This window comes from Neopsephotus bourkii, unplaced genomic scaffold (assembly GCF_033783945.1).
Source record: "Neopsephotus bourkii isolate Nb327-2 ecotype Australia unplaced genomic scaffold, CSIRO-AGI_Nbou_v1 NB_1638, whole genome shotgun sequence".
Taxonomy (NCBI): Eukaryota; Metazoa; Chordata; class Aves; order Psittaciformes; family Psittacidae; genus Neopsephotus; species Neopsephotus bourkii.
The window spans coordinates 5,137,639-5,156,340 of NW_026902113.1; positions in this window are offsets into that span (position 1 = coordinate 5,137,639).

Consider the following 18,702-nt stretch of genomic DNA (forward strand, 5'->3'; position numbering starts at 1 on the left):
ATTTTAAAAGGGCTAAGCTGGGCTGCGGGATTCGGTATGGGCTGCTCATGCAGGGGCTCTGTGGGCTGATTCGCCTCTCTTAGCTCTTCTGAGGTGGTGCTGTGCCTAGAGCAGAGCAGTGGGCAGCACTTGGGAGTCAATGGGACTTGACAGAGAATTCTTTTTGCTTGGTGTCTTCCCCAGTGTGGGAAAAAGGAAGAGCCACTTGCAGAGGTCTGTGTGCACAATTCAGGAGCATCAAGATCATTGCTGGGGTATGGAGATCTGCCTATATATTTATCTTCATAAATACAACACAGCTGTTGATCCTACATGCCTATATACCACAGCTTCTGGAGTTTATATGCATTTAAAATAAAGTGAACAGGAGCAAAATATTCTTGGCATTCGAATATAGACTACTGAAATCCAGGATCATATGCTGGATAGAAAAGTTTGGGACTAGGAGGTCTGAAAAGCACAGTCCATTGCTTTAAAGAGCCACTGACTTGCCTGCATGCTCTTCTCCCATCGGTTTTCAAAGCTGATGTTAATGCTCCATCTGTCTGAGCATACAGAGAAGTGTTTCTGACACCCTGAAGCATTTCTCCACAGAAAGCTCACTGCTCTGTGGCCTAGATAGCTGTAATCCCCACATTGCCTTATCTTAGCCCAAAGCACTGCTAGAATTTGCTATGTATGTGAACAAAAAGAAATGGCTTTTTGTTTCCTTTTAATCACTACAGCTGAAAGAGAGTGCTGGCAGGGCAGGCTGGACTGAACTGGGAGCAGACTCTGCCAGCCCTGTGCTGCTGTGGGTTTCCCCCACTCAGAGCCTTTGCTTCAGGTGATTGATGCAAGTATTTCCACTGAAGTCAGAGGGGTCACTCCTGCAACGCCGTGCTGCCAGATTAACATGAGGATCCTGATCAGGTTTAAGTGTGTAAGGTTATCCACAACGCTGGCCTTATTCTCCTGCCAAACACCACATGGTGCATAGCATGAAGATTGTTTACTGATTCTGATGCCTTTTGTACATTTACATTCGGACATGCTGGGAGGTACCACAGCTCAGAGTATCCTCGCTTACTGTGACAGTGCCCCTCCATCAGCTCCCACGTTTCTCCCTTTGCACCAGCACTCACATCTCAGTGTGATGTCCCCAGTGAGGAAGGCAGGCTGGAAACCAATCCGATGAAAAACACAACAAAACAAATAGCTGTGGGTAACCAGGGGGGCGGAGGGAAGGGATGTTCTGCCTGGATGATCTCCCTAAATAGTCTCCCCGTGCAATCCCTGGAGGTAGGAGGGGGACCAGAACCAGAGAAATCTTCCCTTTCATTGGCTTGTCTGCCTTGCCACTGCCCTCCTGGGCATCAGGCAGCACATTCACAAAAGCCAACATGCTGCGTGGGAGTCCTGTGCTAAAATATACTGGTGAAAGAGCAAAGGCTTAACCCATGCCTCATTCAGATGCCTAAGCAGGTTTGCAGGCTCTTACTGTAATTCATACTCTGCTGGCTGTGCCACCAAAGCCTGTCTTCTCAAGGAAAACTTGAGCAAACCTGTCCCACACTTAAAGGGGGTTTGGGAAATCCAGATTCAAAATTCTCCCCCTCAGCCAGAGGGAACACAGGTGTATGTCTGCCATGAACCTGACCTAGGCTGTTCCCTTCGCTGGCATATTCTGAAGCAGGAATCTAAGGATTTCTCATGCAACGGCTAATCTACTTCACCTTGAATCACATTAACATCCACCAGGAAAAGCATGAAACATCTGAGTGCCATTGATCTTAATTACCAAATGTTGCACATCAGTGCCCAAATATTCTCCCGGGTCTATGCATCTTAGCGATCTTGAGGTTTATTTTACTCTCTGCCAACAGAACACTCAAAAATGTGTTTCTTTAACGAGAACCCCACAGCTCTGGTCCCCAGGTCTGTACCTGCACTTCCACACCGATGGGGAGCCCCTTCCTGCTCTGTCCCAGCTTACGTCTTTCTTGGACTTTGTCCATGACAGCTAGAAAACTTCCCTTCTTCAAAGAAGGGAAACAGTGCTGTACATGACAGTAATCAGCACACATGGCAAACACCCTAACTCTTTTCTACATGAACAGATGCCTCCTTCATTTTTTTGTGCTGAAGATCATACAGGAGGCCATGGAAGAGCACACAGGGTTCACAAGAATTCATTAGGGGACCAGAACAAAGATTCATCTAACCCAGCATACTGACTGGTAGGGAAATCTGGGGAAAGCATATAGAAACACAATGAATGTAGCATGATCTTTACCTGGATATCCTCATACTTCTGGGATTCAGCCTATTGGAACTGCTAGACTGGGACTACAAACAGGGTTGGGTTTATGACTACCTCTTGCTCCCACTGTCAGTGTCCCCTCAACACAAGGGTCTGCTCCTGTAGCTGTGATGGCTCATACTGTGAATAGCTTTACACCAAGCAACGTGTTCATAGTTGAGCTTCTCTACACAACATCCTACATACCTTTAGCATTGCAAAAATGAAAAAGCAAATTCAAATATTCCATATAGCATAGAAAGAAACTTTCCCCAACCTATCAGCAATTTAAAGGCAGCTCATTTTCTTGAACTGAGACCAACTAGTTAAAAATCACTTTTTGATTTACAGAGATAGTTCCTAGCAACTTTAGAAGAGCCAAATTATGTTACATTTACTTTTGAAGTCATCTAACAGAACACTCCCATATAGTTTTACAGTATATGCCTGCATGGACATACAAAGACTTGGGAAAAAAAGGACTTAGCACTGAACAGAGGTCCAACAATCACGCCTGAGCTGTGGAATGTGCCTGAACTTCTGACCTCAAGACACCATAGATTAGAGTATGCAGTTGCCAGGAGCTGAAACTTCTGCCCCACTCCAAAAACACATACTCCTGCTGTTTATGAACAAAGAGCCCAAAGACACTAAAGTCCGTATCTTTCAAAGGATGGTTTATTTAACCAAGTGATTTAGTTCTGATTAGGAAAGCACAAAGGAGAGAAAGAAAACGAACATGATGGTTCCACTTGAAATGCTAACCCAGAGGTTCAGATACCACACAGAATATTTTTCTCATTGGCACTTTTATTTTTTCTTCTTTTTCTGACAGATCTGGATGTTCTCAGCTTTCACATGGCCCGTGCCAAATCTCCCTCTTCATGCCTCACATACTCAAACTTAAGGCTCTAGTCTATATTTAAAGTTGCTGTGACTATCTCAAGTTCTTCCCAGCCTACTAATCAAGTAGCACATAATCCTTCAAAACCATTCTTACATAACTGGAGCAGCCTATGTTCATTTTTGCTCTCATCATTATCTTTCACACTAAGCAAGTGCAGTACATGTAGTTTTCAAAAATCCTAAGAATTGGCTATTTTTTAAGTTGGCACCTGCTCTCTAGTGTAATCACAAGTGTCTTCTTACAAGACCCACTTGAAGCACTGATGTCTTATCTGTATGAATACAAATTTGCAGCAACATACTGTACTTGTAATCACAACATGTATTTCACAGATAACTACTGTGTGTCTCCGTGGGATCTGAAGACAAACATCACTTAAGCCTGCTCAACAGATCTTAAATGTGATGATCTACAGGACTTTTGAAGAGACATCATCACCTAAACAGACACAATCACTCCGCAAAAAGCTGAAGATGTACAAAGGAGCTTGAATATTGCCACATTGTCCATAGCAGGATTGTACGTGCCAGGGAGGTGTGAGGCCCATGGCTCTCAGCACAATGGCTGCATGACTACAGCAAAGAACCTCCCACAGAACCAGCCAGCATAGGCTCCTCAAACGAGTTAGTGAGGGAAACCCAGGCACTTAATACATGCAAATCATCTGCTATTGTAGATATCTGCTGTTGGGACAGCACCCCTGAACACCACAGATCATACTGACTTCCCCCAAAGGGAGCTTTGGAGGCTAGGAAGGCTGGACTTGGCCAGATGGCAGAGGTCTGTATTTTTAGCATATGAACCTACCTGAGCTCTCATGAACAGGATTAACACCAGCCACGGGATGAGTAAACAGTTACTTGAATTAGCTGATAGAGGATACAACAGGTCAAAACAAGTCTTAAATGCTGTCAGCATTTCACAGAATCACAGAATGGTTTGGGTTGGAAGGAACCTCTGGAGATCATCTAGTCTAACACCCCTACCAAAGGAGGGCCACCTGGAGCAGGTTACACAGGAACACATCCAGGTGGGTTTTTAATATCTCCAAAGAAGGAGACTCTGCGACCCTCCTGAAGGTAGCTGAGAGCCAGCTACCTTTTCTGCAGCTGCAGAGACAGTACACTCCACTCAGACATTGGTGATTTTAGCCTCCTCTTTGAGTTAAGACATCTAGCCTTGTATTTTGAAAGCTAAATGGGTTGGCCCTGTTGTGTTCCTTCCTCAAAGCAAGGAATAGAGCTTTTCATCTTCCAGAGCCTGCAGTGCATGGTGCCCTTGCCCAGAGATGTCATGTATTATTGCTGTGTAAAAACTGGCTATGCAGCAAATCAGAAGAGTCAGAACTGTCTGATGGACAGTTCATATGTCATTTACATTAGCGTCAGCATATCCTTTGAGGCTTACTGAAGCATAAAACAAAACTGAAGGTCCCAAAATTAGCAGGGACGTCAGATCAGCAGAAGCAAAGGAAAAATAATTAGATATTCAGAGCACCGAGTCGCAAAAGTAGCTACTAACTGCATTTGCATGCATCTCACCATCTACAGCAAGCTAGATGCTTTGAACAAATCCTCAGATGCCACAGGCATCATTTTTTCAAGCCACAGTAAATTGTACCTCCATTTCTGCAGCAGGACCGCTGTGATAGACACACATGGGATGTGAAGATTTGGATTCAGATCTGTTCTCCCTCAGGGAAAACTGGAAAAGTACTGCACAGCAATGGAGGCACAAGGTAGAGACCGAACTGCCTCTGTTGACAGTCTTTCAGGTCTTAGGGAGCTTCAGTAATAACAAATATAAGCACCTATGGCTAGTGTCTCCAGGATGAGACACCAGCACAGGATGGCTCTCAAGGACTCATATTTTCTGTGCAGAAAGCAGAAAGAGAACATCTTGCCCCATATTGTTGATGTTTGCTGCTCACCAATCTCCATCCTAAAAATCACTGGGGACATTGATGAATAGGACTTCCAAGCTTTAGTGATCACAGCACTCTCTCTTGCAATCTTTCATTCACATTCAGCTTTGCTTCACACTGACTTGTTAGTGAGGCCAGCCCTCAAAAGGAATACAATAGGGAATGGGTGACAGGCAGAGAATCATCACTATTTTTCAGTGCCTGATGGGTGGGATTATCTCTTCCAAAATCAGCATCACACTACAGTCAATGGGGAGAAAGAGTCCTCCAAATGACAATTTATTTGACAAAAGATAGTCATTTACAGCTCTCTGGAAGGTATTAATCTTTTTTACCTCCACAGTCATGCAAGATGAATATGACCAGAAAAGTCCAGGATAACACAGAAAAATGGTTCAGAGAAGATTACAATAACCCACGTATGGGCCACAGGCCACATGAACGTTTACAGTTGCTGACAGGTCACACTCCCTCCTTCTCTGTCTGGATTCTAGACTTGCTCTTATCATATTTTTATTAGTCTTATTTTATTGTTTTCATTTTTAGTTTTATTAATTTTAGACTTTTCACAACAAGCCTAGAGTCAGAAGATACTCCTCTGATTTCTATACAACAGTTTCAACCAGACAAAAGCTGCAGTAATATGGGTCAAACTACAAACCCATCTGGCAATGCAGTTAGACCAGTAAAAAATTACATGCAACGCCAGACACAAGGGGGAAAAAAGACAACTTGAGATTACTTCTAAGTCACCACAAATGAGAGAAGAATAAAGAGAAGGACACCTCAATTTCAGTATTTAATAGCTGGCTCCAAACTACATTAAATGTCAGGTCAAGCATAAAGAAAACATCAATTCACCTGCAACAGCAGTGACACAGTAATCCTCACAGACAAATAAGATGGTAAATAGCATTTAGGAGATAAAATAGCAGAGGTAAAATCACGCAGAAATGCTGTAGAAAGTTAGTCAAAATCAATGTATTTTACATCTCAGCCAGTACATGCTCCCACTCGTTCTGAATTGACCTGAGTTCTGGAATGCAGCATTCATCTTTCACTGGGCTGAAAGGAAAGGCATTAAAAGGCATCTTCTAGCAGTGCTGCTAAACATCAGACCTTGCAGTTAACGAATTTCTCCTGTAAGATAACTAAAAGTAGGGGGTTCATGGCTGTGTGGTGGGATATGCTCTCACCCCACTCTCTTGTCTAGCCATTATTGGCAGAAACTATGGAGAGGCTTTTGAGCTTAACCCACTGTAAAGCTAATTAATTTCAGCAATCAGGGTCAAGGTCATAGAGATGCAGACTACTGTGGCCACACTCTTCCACACAGTTAGAGTTTATAATGTGCTGCTGAATGGAGCTGTGGTTTGAGCAGACAGAGCAGGCACGTGCAAGATAAATGCCTGTTGCTATGGTCCCCTGTGCCAGCAACATCTTCAGGGGCAGAGCAGGCATGGCCTTTGCCACATGAGTAAGAGTTTCTTATTGTGATGGGTGCCATTTCTGGGCTTTATGCTTGAACCAGAAGACCTCTGCCCACAGATACAAAGCCTTAAGGGAACAGATTAAAAAAATCTAGTCAGCCATTGTTCAAAGTAATCTGCAAACTAGTAGAGAAATACCCGACAGGGATTGATGGTAGAAGCTGTGGTAGAACACGTTCAAAGTCAGTCTTCTTTTAACTCATTTCTGAGTGGTGGAGGAAATTTCTACCTGTGGTGAAAGAAAGACTTTGGTGCAGCAGGGTCAGAGGCATAGGCAGAGGAGTGCAGCTTTCTGTACTCAGGCCTTGATGCTCAGTGCTCTTGTATCAAGACTGATTGATGCCCTTGTAGCTATCAATGTGCTGAAAATCTCCATTAAAGGGTCCAGCCACCCGGGAACAGGAATGGACATAAAGCAACAAGGGTGTCTGAGAACTTACATCCTGTTGGTTAGTCTGGTAACTGGTTGTATAAGCAAAGACAGGGTGCTCATCTCTGCAAAAAAAGGGGTGAGTTACTGTGAAGATATTTCTGAGTAGGTGTTTGTCCAAGAGCTGCCGCTGGTGCCAGACAGGTTCTCCCCTTACTCTATCCCAGAGTGAGATGCCTGTGTGCTCACAGCCCGGCTTAGTTCTCTTACATGAAAAGAAGTGAGTCTTTAATAAACTATGTCCTGGCACCATGTAGAAATACAATTTTTATCTCTGTGAACAACCATATCAGCACTACCGCTATGTGAGAAGCTTTCAGCCCTATCTCATACAGCTGTTGTGTGAGTTCTTAAATCTCCAGAGTCATTTATAAGGCAGCCTGTAAATATGCCCTGCGAGGAAGGTTTGCCTTCAGTTACTAGGTAGCCACCAGCTGTTGTGCCAACACAGCCTGGTGCTTTCAGCAGACTCTTTGTGTGCTTTTACAGAGCTATGGGCAGAAGTCTGCTCCTGAAAGCTCACAGCCCAGCTCTGCGGCAACATGAAGCCATGCGGCTGCTCACCTGTGGGGGTGCCCTTAACCCAGCTGCAGGGTGTGATTCCTCGTCTGTGGGCGAAGAGGTGTCCCTGTCCATTGCAGGGCGTTGGAACTAGATGATCTTAAGGACTTTTCCAGCCTAAACCATTTTATGATCATGGAATAAATGAGAAGTCAGACATAGCTACTCTCAACAACCCAGGTTCTTGCTCCAGGCAATGAAATGCAGATGAGCTTTAACCACTGTCTGGATCTAACCCAGAAAAAAAAAGTCTGAACAGCCAGACTGTGGAACAGCCCAAACCAGCACCTTCAGCCTGAGTTTCCCCAGTGCTTCTTTCCTCTTGCTTGGTTGCTCATTAGGATTAGCCATTTGGAAGTTTGCTAGACATGTTTGTCTGGGCTCTTTGCAAGACAAGTGTTAAGAGTGAACAACAACATTTAACAGGACTACTGGCAGGGGATATATTGGGAGCAAAGTCTTTTAATAATAGACAGCTACAACACTAAGGTTAAGCTTCCACTTTTGTTTGTGATGAATATTCCTTGCCCTCTTCCTCTCTTAGCAATCACAATTTGTGAGTCACTGACAAACAGTTAAGTCCACATTTTGCTTTCTACAGAATCAATTAACACATCTCGACATGAGCAGATGGAGGCTTCATTACCTGCAGACAGATAGCAGTAAGTGAGCAGTACACAGACACCTACGTTTATGCCTACAGACTTGAGTGTGATACAGCTAAGGGGAAAAACAAGGACACTGACTCCCTGCTCAACTATCATACCTTTCTTTGGGAGGATCATATCCTCTGCTAATACACTATCATTTATTCCCTTCTCTGAAGCAGGAAACTACTTGTTTTGCCCTTCCAGGGCTTGATTAAGCATCCACTAATATCAAACCTGGGTGCTACCAAACTGGCTGTCAGCACGACTTTGGATCAGGCCATGGACATAATCCTGCAGCAGTGAGCAGCTGACCTGCCAGCACACAGTCAGTGTTAATGGCAGCTGGAACCAGACAACCCACTTCCCCTCCATCCTTGGGTGTGCTGCTTGGTGCTGGCTATTTGCATGGTTCAAATGCTGCCACAGGTGGCTACAAGAAGCTCTGCTTGCAAGCTCAGTGTTTAAAGCATTGGCTTAAAGCACCTCTGGCTTCTGCCCCTCTGAAGTCTATTCCAGTTCTTCTTGACTGGAAGAGGTGTTATCTGCCATCTTCCAGACCTTATGTGGAACACAAGAGACACTTTCCAGACTGGAGGTCTGGCTAAAATAGCAGCAAATGTGAATTCCTACTCATTGTAACTCTTCCCTGCAAGAGAAGGTAAGGGGGGCAGGTCAGTACACTCTTTGGCTTAACTTGATAAATATATCAAAATCAGTACTTTGCCAATCGGACCTAGGAACATCTGACACCTAACAGACTGCTCAGGCTGAGTGACATGTCATTGACCTGTGTCAACCCTGGCTAACAAAGTTATCTCTTATTCCAGCAGAAACAGCCAGAGATCCATGCTCTGATCCCTTGCAGAGCTCCTGTGGGTCTCACTATGCTCTTAGAGAGAAGCGCAATCTGTGCCAGGTCAGACCAGAAACTCATTATCCCAGGAAACATTTGAGGGATGTTGGTTCATTATCTTGAGCTAAAGTTCAGTCTTTCCACCCCAACACACTGGCAGGGGTTGCTGTTGCTGATGATTACCTAGGCAGTAAGGGCTCATGCTGTTTTCTCTGTGCAGTCCTCCTTGTAATAAGAAAGTACTGGTTCTGAGCCAATTATTTTCTGAGGTTTGCTGGCATGTGGCTTGGGTATGACCAACCTGAGGGAAGGGGAGTTGCTGGGGAAATGTCAGCCAAGGAGCAATGGAGAAGTGTGTGCATGCAAGGGGGGGCAGGATGCAAGGGGTACTCTGAGCCAAGGAACTTCCTGCTCCCCCCAAAGGTATGACTGAGCATGCCCTTGCCTGCCTGCTCTCTCCCAAGGCATTTGACTTGGAAAGAAAAGGTCTTGCCCTGGCAGTGCCCTAAGAAAGAGAATGCATTAAACTTGGTTGCAAGGAAAAGTGGCCAAGCAGAGGCAGAGGCCTCTTCAAATTCAGGGAAACTGGTGACAGACAAGTCGCAGTGTCTTAGGAAATGCTTTTGGGCCAAAGAGCTCAGCAGGACACAGGACCACATCCACTGACAACAGGGGTGAACAGATCTGGAGACAAATGTGGGGAACAAAGCTTTCTGCATCCAGCCACAAGTATTTTTGAGCAGGGTTGAGCTCCCCTCAGTAGTAGTGCCTAAAACAGTATTTATCATTATGTGTGGCCAGGGCTGGTGCTTCCGGCTGTATTGCACTAGCCTGGCAAATCAGTTTGGAAATATCAGGGGAATTTTGTGCAGAAAGCTGCAAGTAAAAACATGATTATATAAATAACAGGGGGGTTCAAACTGATCTCAAAATCTCTTCTTCAGCAGAAATACAGACTATTACAGATTTAAAAATGCAGTAGGTGAGAGCACAAAAAACCCATCCCAGTTTCAGTCTGCAGAGACTGTTTCTAAAATCAGGGTTATTTGGGATGCTTTTCTTCCCTCACAACACCATGATCTGTTCTTCAGGGCAAAAACACTCAGCCCAGATCCAGGTTATCTTAATGGTTCAAGCTATGAATTTCATCCATGCCTTTGGCACTTTAGCAGATTATGCCTGTAAAATAACCGTAATCTCAGTAAGAAATGTTGCTGAGCTCACCTTCAAATCTAACCTTGGGTTTGGGCTGCATTCTCAGTGCTGCATGTCTTGTCCAAAACACATCACAGGAGCCGTGCAGGAGGTGATGAGTTTTCTGGCCAGCCTTCTGAGAGCACCACAGAGATAAAAATTGCAACCATCTGTTTGCAGCATCCTCAGCACCCATCCTGAGGGTCTCCATTGCGCACCGAGCACCCATCAACTCCTGTCCCCATGGGAGGAGATCTGTCCTTCTGAAATCAAAGTCTTTTTTCAGAGCTGGGTGCTCACCAGCTCTACCCTCCTGCCATATTCACTGCTCTATACTTTGTTATTCCTATCTACTGTGTTTGACTCAGAAATTTCAGGTTGCCATCCCAGGACACCAGGCTGCACATGACATAGCGAGTGAGATAAAAAGACATGCTGTATTATTCAGTCTCCATCCCACCAGGCTTACCACAAATCCAAAACTATCCCCTGTGGGAGGCAAGCTCTTTGACTGTGTCATGATCTAAGCGTTTTGGACTGTTGTGATGGCCCAGCCGTTGCACCAATTTCTTTGGCAGGAGGTCTTAATCCCACAGCATAGGCTGGCAACATCAGCTCGGGGTTAGCATCATTTTTAAAAGAGCACACAGCTTGCTGCACCTGACCTTTGTCTTCCCACACGGCTGGGTGCAAATCCTCATTCACTGGCTTGCTCAAACTTTAGCTAAGCTCCAGTTTAAAATAAGAGCGTGGGACAGGATTCACCTACCCCCAGGTTCCTCTAAATGTGTGAGGACTGCATCTCTGTTGCTCCTTCCCTTTTCAACACTCTCCAGGCACACAGGGAGCAGTGCAGGACTCTGCTCCTCATCAAAACCCTGGAGATCTCTCCCCTGCCATAAGGATGGCCCCTGCCTCTGTGCTCCTCACTAGTCCCAAAGGTCCCATTTTACTGCAAAACAAAACACACCCAGGGCACACATTTGGCTGAGCCCCACAGATTCACGTGCTCATGCATGGCTCAGGCAGCGTGACACTGGGGCCCTTCACCAGAGGCACCAGTGGATATGATTGCTCCATTTTAACAGGGAAGTGAGCTTAGCCATGCACATGGCATCTAGGCCATGCCTTCTGCTCTCAGGGCAAAGGACTGCTCCTGGCCTGTTTTATTTAGTAGCACAGACACAGCCATGCAGGATTAACACCACACCAGGCTGGTCAGCTTTGGTGTAGCCTGACCTCTTCTTGCTTCTGCCCAGCTCCCCAGGCCTCCTCCTCTGGTAGACCTCATTGGACCTTTATTTGTGTGCTTTCAGACTGAAATACAAAGCAAAGTGTTAAATTGGCAGCAGCAGCCTGTCTGTGCACTGGTGATGCAGGAGGGCAGGGTTGAGGCAGCACAGCAGAGGACAGGACTCCCAGCAGAGGGGACCTGTGCTATTGACGGTGCTGCAAGGGAGCAGCTGTTCCACGTACGATCCATGAAATATTTATGAAATAAACTTCTGGAATATGATAAGGACATTTAATAGGATGTCACCTCCGGGGATTAATGGAGCACGAGAACTGTAAGGTCGCAGTCCTATGGCAAAGAGTGTCTCTGAAGGAAAGCCACCACCCCCTTTCTCTGCTTTGATTTGCAGTACATAGGCACATAGTCAAGAAGCGCTTTGTGCCAAGTGCTGTTCAGACAGAGGATTAGCAATGACCACATTTGTAGACCTGGGGAAATAGGTGTTAAACCCAACCAGGTCTCACCACCCACTCAGAAGGACAGTGAGAGTCTTGTCCTCTCTGGGGGAATCATTAGTGGTTTGAATGCTCCTGTCTTTCGTACATCCATGCAGGCTACAGGAACATTCCCTCTTCCTAAACTGGACCTCAGCTTTGTCCAGTCTCACATGTTGATGTTTAATACCCCTTTCCCAGGGCAGGAAGAGAAGACACGCACAGCTGGAGCAGCATAAGATGCAGCATGTCACAGCTCGACCATCCTCACAGCCAGTGCTGCTGCAGTGCATGGCAGGCAAATAACACCTCTGGCTGAGCACAGACAAAGGAGCATCTCAGTGATGCCAGTGCTCATACTATCAACACACCAGCCCAATCCAGGTGTTCGGTAATTCACATGTCATTGCAGTGCTCTTCGGAAGCAGAGGGCAAAAGGGAGCCTTGGGGAATTGCCCATCACCTGAGGAGCCTTTGCTATGTTTTCATGGTGATGTAAAAATCAAAACCTAGTTAGGCAAGTTCAGGCAGCCAAATTACGTGAATCTTATGTCGTTTTCCTGCTTGCAGCGTAGATACACTAATCAATGCATACCTGAGGAAGAAAATCATTAATAGGTCATCTTCTAATTGCAAGAGTCTATAAAGGGTAGCATGCTATACAGGTGGAAGTTTGTTAGGAGGCATAGAGATACTGCACCACAGGAATAGCCTGGCTTCTGCCACAGAAAGCTAATGCAAGCACAATGACAGCTGCTACTTTGCGAATCAAAAAGCCAGTTCCCAGTAGTCATTCAGCCTAGCTAGGACACTACAACCCAAAACCAGCTGAGTGGCAGGAATGCCGTAGGAGGACACAGGTCCATGTGCTTGCATGGCTTTCACCTGGCTAAGGTACATCCCAAATTTCCTCATTCTGCATAATACCAGCTACCAGAAAATGTCAGGATATTAAACTGGCTGCACTGGAGCTTGGATGCACCATTTTCCATTAGGAATATTCTTTCCAAAGTTTTGCAAAAACTATTTTTTTAAATACTGTTTTAATTTGCTAAAACCCATTTGAGCTAAGAAAGCCCTGGAGAAAATCCCTGACACCTTGACTGAGATGGTAAAATATCTCTGCTCCCATCTCCCTCTTGGAAGGAGCGGGGAGGAATTATTCACAGTTTATTTCTCACTGCCTTTCATGAGAACTGTTGGCTGAGGTGATGAACATTTACATGAATTCATCTGGTCTATAAGGTCTGTACCATTTCTTGGGTTTCCTATAATGTATGCATGGGTAAATGTGAACATTTCAGTAGAGAAGCAGTTAATGTTTACTGCAAATCGTAGCTGCAGTGTGCTCAGGGACAAACAGCACAGCTGGCAACATAACCTCCCTCTAGGGCCTCACTTAAACCCTGGGGAAGCCAGAGAGACTCTTCCATGCTTTTTGGTTCAAGCAACACTTATTCTGTTCATCTCTTGCACCTCTTATACACTTGTAAAAATTGGATGGACCTTCGGGCAAAGACATCACAAAAAGAGGAAAATATTTTCAGGTCTGCTTATTTTGTTTGGACAAAAAAATATTTGGAACAGGATGTTGGATGCTTTATTGCAAAGAAGTAGAAAGAGGAGCAATTATTGGAACAATTATTACTTGGAGCAATTATTTCTACCAAAAAAAATGTATTTTTTTCTGTCAAAAGCCTGTTATTTGTTTTCTTTATATACAGTAAGTTCTTGGTTTGAATTTCAAAGCTTCAAGTGTCACTAAAAAACAAGCTGTATTTTTTCTATTCAGTAACTGCCATAGTGAAAAACTGTTTGCTATAAATAATTCATGAACAATAAACAGTTGCACTGGCTTTTCTTTATGCCTAGTTAATTCCAGGCGGTAAGATGAGAAAGATGTATACAGAAAACCAGCAGGATATTTTCTTTGCTCACCTCTGTGTCTGATTAAGTCTTAGGGGTCTACAGTCAAAGTGCATCTTCATGCTAACGAGGCCAATCTTTCTGAGATCCCCATCAGACAATGGGGAGACTCTTTGGACATCCCTCTATGGGGTCTCAGCTGGTGCAGGCCACTGCGGACAGGGAGGTGGTGGGCAGAGGGGTGATGCTAGGGCAGATGGCTGCCTTGGTCCCAGCCACCCCTCATTGGAATGGTCTAACCTGCAGGGTCCCCCTGCAGCAATGGGAATGGGGTTTCTCGAGTGCACCTCATTAGGTTTGGTGCCTGTCCAAACCCTTTCATGTGGCTTCCCCTGTGCCTGGCACTTTCAAGGAAGGGTCTTGCTAGAGTTCAGCTGCCTGCATGGCTGGGAAAGGTTTGGTGAAGTCTGATGAGATTCCTGAGAACAGTGGAGGGCTGGGGCAGCTTTTCCTTGATACAGGTTGAGTTCTCCAGCTTTCACAGGCCTTCTGGTAGAGATGAGTAGGAAAAGGGCAGCTGTATGGGTATGTATGAGACCAAAACATTCACATTTCTGGCCATCCACAACCCATACATTCCCTGCCCTGTCTCTAGGTAGCGACTTTGATTTCCCTGTTGGTACTGTAGCTGTTTTACAATTGTGAATATGGGTCTTTCACCAGAGATTGTAGGCTGTAGGGTAGATGATCTGAAGCTTTTGGTGTTTTCAGAGAGGCAAAGGACAGATTCTGATAACTTATAGAGGGGTGAAAGCTAGCCTTCATAGGCACAGAATTCCGGGGAGATTTTGGCTTTTCAATCATTACTTCTTGCTACAGCAGTATCTAAAGTATTCTTTACAGCTTGCAGTTATATATATTCACATAAGCCCTGTTCCAATACAGGTTTGAAGCTTGGCAGCTTTCCTGGATTGTGGTTGTGTTGTCTCAAACATCCAAGGTACAAGGTACAGCAAGAGCCACTGTTGACTTGGTGGCTGGGGCAGCATCATGCTGCTGCTGCAGTGGAGTCTGGGGCTCTGAGGTTACCCCTGTAGCCATCCCTGGCATGTGCATCCATCCCTGCCACAGGGCACGTGTCAGCTCCTGCTTCAAAATCTCATTAAGGACCGTCTGAGCATTGTCTGATCCAGAAGGACGTGTTTGGATTATTTAGTTCTGCTGTGAGGATCCTGCAGTATAATGTTTCAGCTGAAGTTTGGTGCCTTTACACTTCCGAGCATGCAAAGCAAGAGAACACTTTGAGAAAGATTAGGAGGATTAACTGGCTCTTCACCGAGGGAACTGGTTAAATAATCCACTGTCACCTTCAGGTGAAGAAAGTGCTTATCTGGCAACCAACAGGTAACCCCAAAATAGACACAGCTAATGAAACTGGACTAAACAACACCACCAAAACACCCCTGTAAATGCCAAATAAAAGCCTATTTTTCTAGGCCTGAAAAAATGTCTTCACATAAAAGCATTTAAATGCTCCAGAGGAGGGACTTTCACTTGAGTACTCTTCTGAGAGCTGACACGTATGTGAAGTGGGAGGAGCTGGGACAGCAGAAGGGAAGCTCATCAGTGCCAGTGGCTTTTAGACCCCAACCCCTTTCCTGCTAGTAGCAAAACATTAGTATTAAAATCCATGTGTGATTCTGGGGAGTGCCCATTCCCTACACCCACAGCTGAGGTACCCAGAGGAGAGGAGCCCTGCTGCAGCATCCCATCAAGTATTTAAGTGCATGTTTAGCTGTACTTGAGTCAGCTGCTGATTTAGAAATAGCTCTTCCCACTTCGAGTTGAATGTACTTGAGGAGCTCTGCTGAATCAGGCCACATGCAAATTGTCATGCAGACATGTTATATTCAAATAGTGACCTTCCTAACAAAATGATGGATCTGGTCTTATTCTGGACATTTGAGATTTTGCCACTGACCAATAAAGGGACTTTCTGTAGTCCAAGAAATATCAAGGAAATGCAAATACAGCTGAAGTCTCATCAGTTTCAACATTTCAAAACCTTTTTCCATTTCATTAGCTGGAAGCTGCTGTGGGCACTACATGAAATGCTAATGATGAGCATGTAGGCCTTGCTCTGTATGTAGCATGAAAACACCAGGCATAAAAAAGGAAAACCAGAGAAGAAAGAAGACCAGTTGGGTTCTGAGCACTCTTACCAGTGAGCTCTCAGGCCTGATGACCCAGACCTCGGTGATTCTGAACAACCAAGACTGCAGCCAGCAGTGCAAAATGTTAGCCCCATGATACCATGTACTCAGGCAATTTAGACTGTTTGGGACTAAGAGTTTTCTCTATGTAGTGACAATGCTTAGTACTGTGTAAGAATTACCCATTAGCAAGTGTTGCTAATGAATGAATTTAGACAATTTTGATTTAGGGTTTAAAGTTGGTATGATTTGCCAGTCTTGTAAACACTCCCATCAGTGGTCTGTAAGTGATGTAATGAAAGATATACAAGCAGGACCTACCCAAGCTAAAAATATATCTTGTGTCTGCTATCTATAGGTAAAATTTTATTCCTACATTAAAAGCTGCAGTACAGCCAGTGGCTACTTATGAACTTAACAGCAATATTACTGCCTTTTGATTTAAGGACCTGGAAGGAGCATTTGCTTCAAAGGTGAAACACAAATTGCTGGGTCAGGAAGTAATTTGCCTGATGGGTTTGCACCTTAGGAGTCCTATTTTCAAGTTCTTCTAACTACAGTAGATGCATATTCACTTTTCGGTTAAAATGGAGTATTCTTGTTCACTAAGATGCTTCCAGGTGCTGGAGCTGAAAGGAGAAATTCAAAGATACTGTGAAAATCCTTATAAATCACAAGACTTGGCAAGTCTACTCCAATTAAAACCCCAAGTTCTTAAAGACCAGCTTTTGACCAGTAATGGGAGCCCAACCGTGTCAGAATTTTTTAATCTGTTTTAACAAGGGCAAGGAATTAAATCAGTCCACTGACTCAGTTGAGTTTTGAGGCAAGTGCTCAGACCCACAATTAAGACAGCTTTCTGTCATTTCAGGTTCAGCTAAGCCTCAGTCTTTTACGCTGAGAGCGTAGGAGATGAGATAGATCAGGCTCCTCATGCTGCCCTGCCTACCAGCTTTATCTGGAAAATTCCTTTCAGTGCATTATTTTCTTCTTATCTTCTGAAATGAGAGCAGAAGGGGTTTATTGCGATCAGAATGAGCTCTGTGCTGCTAAAGGCATTCTGATTTGGATTCCTCCATCAAGGTGGCTGTAAACAACTGTAGCACGTCTGCCTTCATAATGAAAAAGGCAGAGAGGGAAGTTATATGAAAAAGATGCTATGCCTATTTAAAAGGCCAGCTCAAGCTATAATTAGGCAGTGCTCAACTGGATGTGGAGGAGGTCCCTGAGCTGTAATGTAATACATGTGTGGAATAGAGTAGAAACAAATTTATAATGCCAGCCAAAAGAAAAGCAAATAAAATATGGAATAAAAATTGGGCAGTTAAACAAAAATAAATGCGGGATTAAAATCTACAGGGATTTACTACCCACATTTTACCCCAAACCTCGTTTTCAGCCTACAAATGAAGTCCCTCCATGTCTGAGTGTTTCCATCCTAGGAAAGGGGAGGCAACAGCACAGACAGAGGAGAAAGCAGTGGCTTTGGGGGAACCAGGACCCTGCTGAGGTGTCCTGCAACACCACAGACACCCTTGGCAGAAGCACAGCCACCCTCAGGAGTCAGGAGCCTCCCAGAGGTGCAGTGCCCTGCAGGGCCACCTCCACTGCCCAGCCCCATCCATCTCTGCTGGTCATCATCCATCCTTTCCAGCCAGCAGCACTACAAGAGCAGCCCACTGCATTTCCAGGAGTCAAGCACCCAGGTGGCACAACCTGAGCATCCCTCTGGTGTCTGGCAAAACAGACAGTGCCACCATGACTGGATTCACCCCACTCACACATACAGTGTGTTTTCTTACAAGCACTAAACACTTAACAAGTTGCAACTTCCTTTTTAGTCCCATTAACTATTTAGTTTTACCTTGGGGTACATAAATAAAGGCATCCCTAAGCTGTACCACTGCCAGGCCTTCAGAAGGGCTCATGGTAACTCCCCCTCCAAAAGGGACGACTCCAGCCACTGATAGCATATGGAGCAAAACACATTTGGTAAGAATGGAGATGAATCAAAAGAACAGGGGGTTGGAGGCTAAATCAGCCCTGTTCGTTTCACCTCGCTGATTCAGCATAACGCAAACTTCTGACCTCGTATTGATTTCTGATTGCAGTGGGGGCTGTGTTTACAAGTACCTATTGTAACTCGACCTACTTACGCTTTCTTGGTCTAAGAATAGCGTGTTCGGGCTGCTGCTGTCTGCCAGGACTGGCAGCTGTTTCTGAGATCACTATCAGACATACTTTAAAGGGTGTTCTCCACTTAAGGAGATCTACAAGATGCCTTTTGCCTTTTTTAGGTTTCACTTATTGACAGGGGAGAAAAATGTTCATTTCAAAGCAATTGTGACCTAAAAACAGCCTTGCAAAAAGCCGCCACTCTCTCCCTGCAGCGCTGCTCAGCATCTCCCTGCCCACCTTTTCGTGGTACTCGGGATTTAGCTCTCACTGGCTCACCACAGCCTTGGTTTTAAACTCATCTTTCCCTTACTCTTTTCTAGATTTTCCCCTTCAGTCTAATGTATTTTTTCCAGAGACCAAGTACACTGTGGGGTTTCTGATGACAGATAAATATTTTTGACATTTTTTCTTTTTATTTCTGACTATA